Source organism: Macrotis lagotis, chromosome 2 (genome assembly GCF_037893015.1).
Source record: "Macrotis lagotis isolate mMagLag1 chromosome 2, bilby.v1.9.chrom.fasta, whole genome shotgun sequence".
In the NCBI taxonomy this organism is placed as follows: Eukaryota; Metazoa; Chordata; class Mammalia; order Peramelemorphia; family Peramelidae; genus Macrotis; species Macrotis lagotis.
In genome coordinates this window covers 46,116,523-46,125,770 of record NC_133659.1, presented here as the reverse complement: position 1 = coordinate 46,125,770, position 9,248 = coordinate 46,116,523, and the positions used below count along the sequence as shown (strand labels likewise).

The window sequence follows — 9,248 nt, the reverse complement described above, 5'->3', positions numbered from 1 at the left end:
AACATGAATGTTTTCCACCCTGGGTTGCTTGTCACACCCCAAATAGAAGAATTTATGATCATTCTATTTTGTTACAAGTGTGGAATTCTCCTGATAGAGTTATTCCATGGGGTATTCCAGGCTATATTAAGCCAATTTTGTATCCAGAAATAGGATTATCTAATTCAGAGAAATGGAAGGCTGCGGCAGCAATAGATGAGATAAGGTAAATAGAGTGGAATAAGACGTTGGGAAAATATCTTATGCAGAAAAGAAATTGTCTGTGACTGGATGCACAGGGACCAGATATTGGTTTCATGATATGAACTTTCAAAAATGTCAATATTATCAGAGAAAAGGGGGGGGTATAATGTTAACTGCTACAATTGCATTATTCGAGTATGTGTAAATAAGGAAGTGATGGATGATGATGATGATGATGTTTTCATGATAAGACAATCAAAATTTGCTATAATACCCACCAAGGTAGAAGACTGGTATATGTCTCCTACTGATGAATTCTTAGAAAAAGCATTAAAGAGAATTAGACAAAAGAGATGTGTTAGTTGCATTGTGTTTGGAACAGTAAGTGTTGTGGTGGCCATTGTGGCAGCCAACTCTACAAATATTTCTGTACAAGTGATGAATAAGAAAAAATAGAAGCAAAATATATTCAAGAATTATCAGAAAATGTTACTAGAGCATTAAAAGCTCAGGAGAGAATTAATGAAGATCTTTATCATTTGATTAATGCATACAAAGCTCTGTAATGAACACAAGGGATAACTGCAACGTGATTATAGATTTTCTGCTATTTGTGTCACTTCTCAAAAATATAATACTTCAATTTGTTCTATGGGATAATATAAAAGGTTATTTGAATGGAATATATTATAATGATTCTATAACTATGGATATGAATCAATTGAATAAAATTGTTAATGATATTGCATTGGCACCTAGAATAGAAATGGACTCAGGTATTGATAATCTATTTAACTTCGTTAATAGGTTTCATCCTTTTCATTTTATGAACCTATTAGTGAGCATGCTTCCTGGTATCTTTGCATTATCATTGATATTGTGTATTATTCCCATTTGTCTCAAATGTCTTTTTTTCTCTGAGACAAAATATAGATGTCCTAACACACCATCTAAAGCTTCAGCATGCCTAAGAAGGAGGAATCTGTTGAGGGCCAGCTCCTGGAACTGATTTACACATATCTTTGGTGACCCTTTCTATCAGAGATATGTATGTATTCTTGCTCATTAAATGGATTTATTGGCTCTCCAGTGAACCCTGACCTGGGAGAATCTGTGGTTCTGGAGGTGGTTGTAAAAGGCTTTTCTGATAAAGAAGGATAAAGAAGTATGCAGATTGCTAAGAATAAATATTGCAAATTTACTCAGGAAATTGTGAAACTAGGTAGGTCTCTTCTAACCGGTCATTCCTGAGATAAGTTTTTGTTATAAAAAGTCTGAGTTTCCAAAAATAAACCAGTAGAGTTGTATCACAACTTTGCGTGGACATCTCTATTCAACCTGACCCTTGAGTAATTGCCTAGACACACACCAGAGCTATAACAGGCAATAATTTATCTATTAGGGAATGGATTTTATTTTTTATAAATTTACTTGGTTCTTTTTATTGGAGAAATGTAGTTTTATCAGAGAATCATTTATTTTTTACCCATTATACTATTGCTAACTTATTTCCCTCCATGCCCATTTATACTATTCTCTCTCCTTTCAACCTGGCCTTCCTCAAAAGTATTTTTTATCTCTCCCAAAATCTTCCTTCCCTTCTATCTCCTCCCTTTCTCCCACCCCCTTCTCGTTCTTTGCTCTAAGGTAAGATTTCCACACCTAATTGAGTGTATATGTTATTCCCTCTCTGAACCAGTTTCAATGAGCATAAGCTCCCTTAGCCACAACTCCCCTCTCCCACTTCACTGAAAAAGCTTTTTCTTACCTCTTTGATATGAAATAACTTTTCCCATTCTGCTTCTCCTTTCCCTTTCTCCTAGTACATTCCTCTCTCAACCTTTAACTCCATTTTAACACATTATCTTTCATATTCAAGTCCCACCCATGCCTTGTCTATATATAAGCTCCTTCTAACTACCCTAATAAATGAGAAAGGTCATATGAGTTATCAGTATCATCTTCCCAAGCAGTTCAACCTCATTAAGTTCCTTATGATTTTCCTTTGCTGTTTACCTTTTTATGCTTCACTGGAGTCTCGTATTTGAAGGTCAAATTTTCTGTTCAGCTCTGGTATTTTTATTAGGAAAATCTGTAAATCCCTTATTTCATTGAATCATCCTTTCCCCTGAAAGGGTATGTTCAGTTTTGCTGGGTAGTTGATTTTTGGTTGTAATCCAAGCTCCTCTGCCTTCTGGAATATCATATTCAAAGCCCTATAATTCCTTAATGTAGTGCCACTAAATCTTGTGTTAACATGGCTGTGTCTCCAACATACTTGCATTGTTTCTATCTATTTACTTGCCATATTTTCTCTTTGACTTGGAAGTTCTGAAATTTGACTATAATATTCCTGGCAGTTTTCATTTTGGGATCTCCCCCAGAGAATGATCAGTAGATTCTTTCAATTTCCTTTTTACCCTCTTCTTCTAAAATATCAGGGCAGTTTTCCTTAATAATTTCTTGAATTTTTTTTTATCTTGGCTTACAGGTGGTTCAATAATTTCTAAATTATCCCTCCAGGATCTATTTCGCAATTTTCCATTATATTGGTTTTGCTTTATTTCATTCCTCACAAAGTCATCAACTTCCCTTGCTCAATTCTATATTTTAAGGAAGAATTTTCTTCAGTGAGCTATTGTATCTCATTTCCCATTTAGCCAATTCTGCTTTTTTTAAGGCATTCTTCTTTTCTTTGGTCTTTTGGACCTCTTTTTCCATTTGGCCCAGACTGGTTGTTAAGTTATTATCTAAGTTGTTGACTCAGTTTTCATGATTTTCCCCATATCACTCTCATTTCTCCTCCAATGTTTTTTCCTATCTCCCTGACATGATTTTCAAAATTCTTTTTGAGTTCTTTCATGGCTTAAGATGAATTCATATTTTTCTTGGAGGCTTCAGCTATAGAAGTTTTGACTTTTTAGGTTCTTCAGAGTGTGTATTTTTATCTTCTTTATCACCATAGTCCTATGGTAAGATATTTTTCTTCTGTTCTTTTCTCATTTCCCCAACCTGTGACTTTAACTTTTCATTAAGGTAGGCCTCTACGTCCAGGGTGAAAGGTGTACTGTCCCAAGCTTTTGAGTTTTTTTGCAGATGTTTTCAGAGGGACTTCTAGGGACCTTCAAGTTTTCAATTCCAACAAGGTGATGTGATTTAAGGACAGGCTTTGACTACTCTCCTGACCTGTGCTCTGGTCTAGAGAAGACCACAAGAACTCCCTTCTGTCCTGTAACTGTGAGAATGGTTCCATAGCAAGTTCTATTGTGCTATTCTTCTTCTTCCTGGGGTTGCAACCCAGAACTGCAATCCAAAATGGGCAAACCAACAGTCCTGCCTTAGTGATAGCAAAGAGACCCCTGCAAAGCAGCTTCTTACTACCCCCTTACCATCTGTGTACCAAGAGCTCCAGAAACAAGTGCTTCTACTGATTCATTGACTCCTAAGGACTACTCCACTGGAGCCAGGTCTACATTGCTGAAGACCCTGTTGGGTTGTACTCTACTCTCACAACAATGCAGCAGACTTTTCCTGCTGATCTTCCAAGTTATCCTTGGAAAACTGTGTTGAGAGGTCTGGAATTGACCACAACTGCCACTAACTCATCTATCTCTTCCTGAGTTGCTGGGGCTGGTTCACTCCTGAGGGCCACATTGCATTGCACTTCTCCCATGTGGTACAACAGACCTTTCCTGCCAATCTTCTAACTTGTCTTGGGCTAGAAAATTGTTTCCCTTAGTCATTCTGCCATTCTAGAATTTGTTTAGAATCATTATTTGAAGGTATTTGGAATGATTGGTGGAAGAACTTAGGCAAGTCCTGTCTTAACTCTAATGTAAGCATTTATAATGTGTCATCTAAGGTGTCACCTCAGAAGAGATATGGACATACATAAGCAAACATACCAAATATATAATTCAAATTAGAAAATGAGACCAAAACAGAATATTAGAATAAATCAGAACAGATGCTAAGGAAAACATCAAATATCTCTTGAGGTCTCTAGAAGTTAGGGTCTTAGCAATTTCCACAAATGAATTTTCAAACTGTAACAAGGCTTCTGTATCCATAAGAGAAATGTTTCATCCTGTGGCTGAGGTCCTTCTGTTTGATTTAAGAAGAAATTCTGTTATCTGTAACAAGGAGGATCCAATATCCAGAAGAGATTCTCATATTTGGTACAAGGAATCTCTATCTTACCAATTATATTTCTCCATCCAAGATCTAATTTCCAAAATATCTTGAGGCAAATCAATTTACAATACCCCAGACACACATACAAAGAAACATTTAGCAAAGTCTTCCTCTCTTTTGATGATGTTTGTCCTTTGTTTTTGTTTTTTTAGGTTTTTGCAAGGCAAATGGGGTTAAGTGGCTTGCCCAAGGCCACACAGCTAGGTAATTATTAAGTATCTGAGACTGGATTTGAACCCAGGTACTCCTGACTCCAGGGCTGGTGCTTTATCCACTGCCCCACCTAGCCACCCTGTCCTTTGTTTTCAAAGAAGACCATGTTATCAGGGATGGGATACATGACAAGCAAGTGAATTGGATTTGAGTAGTGGTTGCTATGCTAAGTCACCAGCCTCACTTTCTCTTCTGGGTCCTCCTGGGTTCAGTGGACAGATATGAATCAGGACAACCTGAGATGGCCCTGGCTACCAGGCAATCAGGGTTAAGTGACTTGCCCAAGGTCACACAGCTAGTAAGTCTCAGGTCTGAGGTTAGATTTGATCTCAGGTCTTCTACCTGACCTGTCTTCTACTACAGTGAAATTGCTATAGGTATATGCTCTCCTAGATGACAGAACTGATTAAGGCTGTCTTTGCAGAAGTATGCATCCAAGGAAAAAATGAAACTAAAGGTACTTGTCACATGAAAAAGACCTTCCCTTATCTATTATCTCAAGGCTTTTCCCTATAAAGGGGGAAATAAATGGGGTTTGCCTGGGCTTGGAAGAATTTGAATTTAGGGCTGAGAGGAATCCAAACACTCAAGGAGGAACCTCCTTAGAAAAATCTCTTGGTGTAAAATTCACACTGGAACTCTTTTAGGGAGACTACTCAGAAAGGATAAGAGTAGAGGGCCAGAACCATATCTTACTCCCATCTGGGTTGCCATTTGAAAGTTTGAGAGCCTAGGTTCTAAGCAAAAATCAACAGATTAGCAATGCTAGGAATTATCAATAAATGTTCAATGGCCTTTCAAGAACCCAAAGACCAACTGGGGGCTTATAAAGCTAATTTTTCTAGTCATAAAAGAGGAATAGAAAAGTGACAGAATCTTGAGAAACTTGTTTAGATTGATTTCTGATTGGTTGAGGGTCATCCAAGAATGGATGATTTAAAGGAATTAGAAAGTACAACACTACCTAATATATTAACTCAAATTCTATACCCTCCCAAAAGCTTTGTTTGGTCCTCACTGATTCTGATTACTTTAGTTAATATGTTTCTTTGCTGCCAGTAAAATTCTCCTGAAGATTAAATCCTTTTTGGTATAAGTGAGGATGTCAATTAGATTGTTGATTGTCACATCTAAAGCGGTATATATTTCCATGCACTGTAATCCATCATCTACATGGTGATACAATAATAGATATTGAGAAATTTATAAAATATTTGGTAAGAGCTTCTAGAGTTCAACTCTCTTACATCTCTTCATTCACTTCTGCAAATGAAATAGCCTAAGTGATCAATCAATTAGCCATCCAACAATCATTTATTAAATGTTTACTATAGGGCAGCTAGGAGGTGCAGTGGATAGAATACCAGCCCTGGAGTGAGGAGGACCTGAGTTCAAATATGATCTCAGACACTTAATAATTGCTTGGCTGTGTGACCTTGGGCAAGTCACTTAACCCCATTGTCTTAAAAAATAAACAAAATTAGAAAAAATATTTATTAAAAAATGTTTACCATATTATGGCACTATTCTAAGAATTGGAACTAAAAGAAAAACTTATTTTTCCCTGGGAATGGAATTCATTATGTTTTATGTCATTATAGATTTTTTTCTTCTTATAGACTCTAAAGTTTCTTTCATCTATGAAATTTAGTGATTTCTACAATGCCTTTCCTTCACATATAGAAACAGAAAATGGAAGAAAGGAGGGAAGTTCCTATAAAAAGATTTGTCTGGGGAAATGGCTGCTATTTGGATTGGATCCATTTTTTTAAGCTCTCTGTGTCTGAGAGAACCACCTTTACACTACCTAAAAATTCCATTTCTAAAACCTCTTATAGAGTGTTCTTGAAAGTATAAATGAAAGTAAAAATAGATTCAAATTAGGGAGGAGTCAAGATGGCAAAAGGAAAGGACATCTCTTAGTGGCTCTGGAGCAAAAATTATAAACCAAGCACTCTAACGACATTTTCAAGAGAGAGAACCCACAGAAGGATCCAGTGAAGCAATTCTCCAACCCAAGGTAACCTGGAAAAGAGTGGAAAGGCTCAGCTCCACGGGGTCAGAGGGGTGGGCCACCAGAGGGAAGACCCGCCAGAGCAAAGGAACTTCAGACTCCTGAAGGCAGCTCCAGTGTGCTGGGAGCCATGGCTCACAGCAGGAGGGGCCAGTTTCCTGATCTACACCCCAGGAGCACCAGGCACAACTTGGAGGAACAGTGGGGGCCTCTGCTAGAGCGAGCACACAGCGAGCAGCATGGCCATGGCAGCCCAGATCCAGGAACCAAAAGCAGGTGGACCTGGTAAGCAGGAGCCCCCCAGGGCATGAGCCCTGAACCTAGGGAAGGGAGTGAAGAGAAACTGCCAAGCTCTGTCCTCTGTCCCTGGAACAGGACTCTGGGGCTCTGACCACATTCAGATCCTGATCGCAATCTAGGACCCCCCCCCACATCAGCCCCATGGCAGAGGGGTGTGCTTGTGGTCATTCACAGACCAAGAGGGAAGACAGAGCCTCACACACTGAGATCCTTGTGGGGAGGTGTCCTACTAATACTCAAAAGCTCAGGAAGCACCCCAAAACCAGACACAGGCTGGGGAAATGAGCAAGCAGAGAAACAAGAGGAACACCATTGAGAAATACTTTGCCTGTGGTCCCAAGGATCAAAACACTCAGTCTGAAGATGAGGAAGTACAAGATCCTGCATCTAAAGACTCCAAGAAAAAAACAGAAATTGGGCTCAGGCCATGACAGAGCTCAAAAAAGACTTTGAAAATCAAGTAAGGGAGATAGAGGAAAAATTGGGAAAAGAAAGAGAGATGTAGGAAAAACATGAAAATGAAGTCAGCAGCTTAGTCGAGGAGATCCAAAGAAATGCTGAAGAAAATAACATGTTAAAAACCAGCATAGGTCAAATGGATAAAAAAAGTTCAAAAAGTTATTGAGGAGAAGAATGCTTTAAAAATCAGAATTGGCCAGATGGAAAAGGAGATAAGAAAGCTATCTGAGGAAAACAAATGCTTCAGACCAAGACTAGAACTCAGGGAGATTGCTGATTTTATGAGAAATCAGGTTTCAATACTTCAAAACCAAAAGAATGAAAAATTAGAAGAAAATATGAAACATCTCATTGAAAAAACAACAGATGTGGAAAACAGATTTAGGAAAGATAATTTAAAAATTATTGGAATACCTGAAAGTCATGACCAGGAAAAGAGTCTTGACATCATTTTCAAAGAATTATTACAGGAAAATTGCCCTGATATCCTAGAAGCAGAGGGCAAAATAGAAATTGAGAGATTCCACCGATCTCCCCAAGAAAGAGATCCCCAAAAAAACAAGCCCCAGGAATATTATAACCAAGTTCCAGAACTCCCAAGTCAAAGAGAAAACATTACAAGCAGCCAGAAGGACACAATTCAAATATCATGGAGCTGCAGTCAGGATCACGCAGGACTTAGCAGCAACTACATTAAAAGCTCGTAGGGCTTGGAATATAATATACAGGAAGGCAAAAGAGCTTAGAATGCAACTGAGATTCAACTACCCAGCAAAACTGAATGTCCTCTTCCAGGGAAAAAGATGGACTTTCAATGAACCAGGGGAATTTCAAATGTTCCTATTGTAATGGTCAGAGCTGAACAGAAGGTTTGATCTTCAAATATAGGACTCAGGTGAAACATAGAGAGTGGAGGAGAGGGGGAAAATATGAAGGACTTAATTGTGATGAACTACATGTATTTCTGTATAGAAAAATGATACTGATAATACTCATATGTACCTTCTCATTTAATAGAGCAGGTAGAAGGAGCTTTTATAGATGAAGCACAGGAGAAAACTGAATTTGAAGATATATTGTGGTATAAAAATGGAGTCAATAGATAAAAGGGAAATGTAATGGGAGAAAGAAAAAGGAGAGGAGGAATAGGCTAAGATATTTCATATAATAAGATTTTTCTTTATTACAATGAGCTATTGCAATGATATGGAAGGGGGGAAGGTGAGGGGGAATGAGGGCATCTTCGCTCTCATCAGAGGTGACTAGGAGAGGAAACAGCATATATACTCAATGGGGTAGTAAGAAGGAGGGAAGGGGGACAGGGGAAAGGGGGAGAATATGAATGATGGAAGAGAGAATGGACCATGGGGGGAGAGTGGTCAGATATAACATATTTTCTTTTTTACTTCTTGCAAGGGGCTAGGATTGGATGGCCTGTCCAGGACCATAGGGCCAGGTGGATGCTGGGTAAGGGGTGGTATGTGGGCTTGGGGCCTCTTGGCCCTAGGGTCGGGGATCTGTCTGCTGCACCACTCAACTACCCTACAGCAGAGACAGAGTGAAAGGAGAGAGAAAATATAGTTCATGGTAGTAGAGAAGTATGAATGGATGGAGATGCGATCAGAAATGGCAGTGGTGGAAAAATGTGGAAGTAACTTTTAAGATGGACTTATCCTAAAGAATGTGATCCACCTATGACAGAGCTGGTGGTGTTGGAACACAGACTGAAGCACATTTTTTTATTATTATTATTTTCTGGGGGTGCTGGAGGGCAAATTGGGCTGGGTGGCCTGCCTGGGGCTGCACAGCTGGGTGATTGTTGGGTGCCTGAAGCCAGATTTGGACCTGGGTGCTCCTGGCTTAAGGGCCAGTGATCTGTCTTCCA

General features: G+C 38.9%; 1 protein-coding gene across 4 annotated transcripts in view; it reads right to left on the bottom strand.

Annotated features, from left to right (window-relative positions):
* The window catches only part of TTLL7 (tubulin tyrosine ligase like 7), a 244,448-nt gene that overhangs the window by 32,121 nt on the left and 203,079 nt on the right, over positions 1–9,248 (bottom strand). The gene's annotated exons all lie outside the window — the stretch shown is intronic.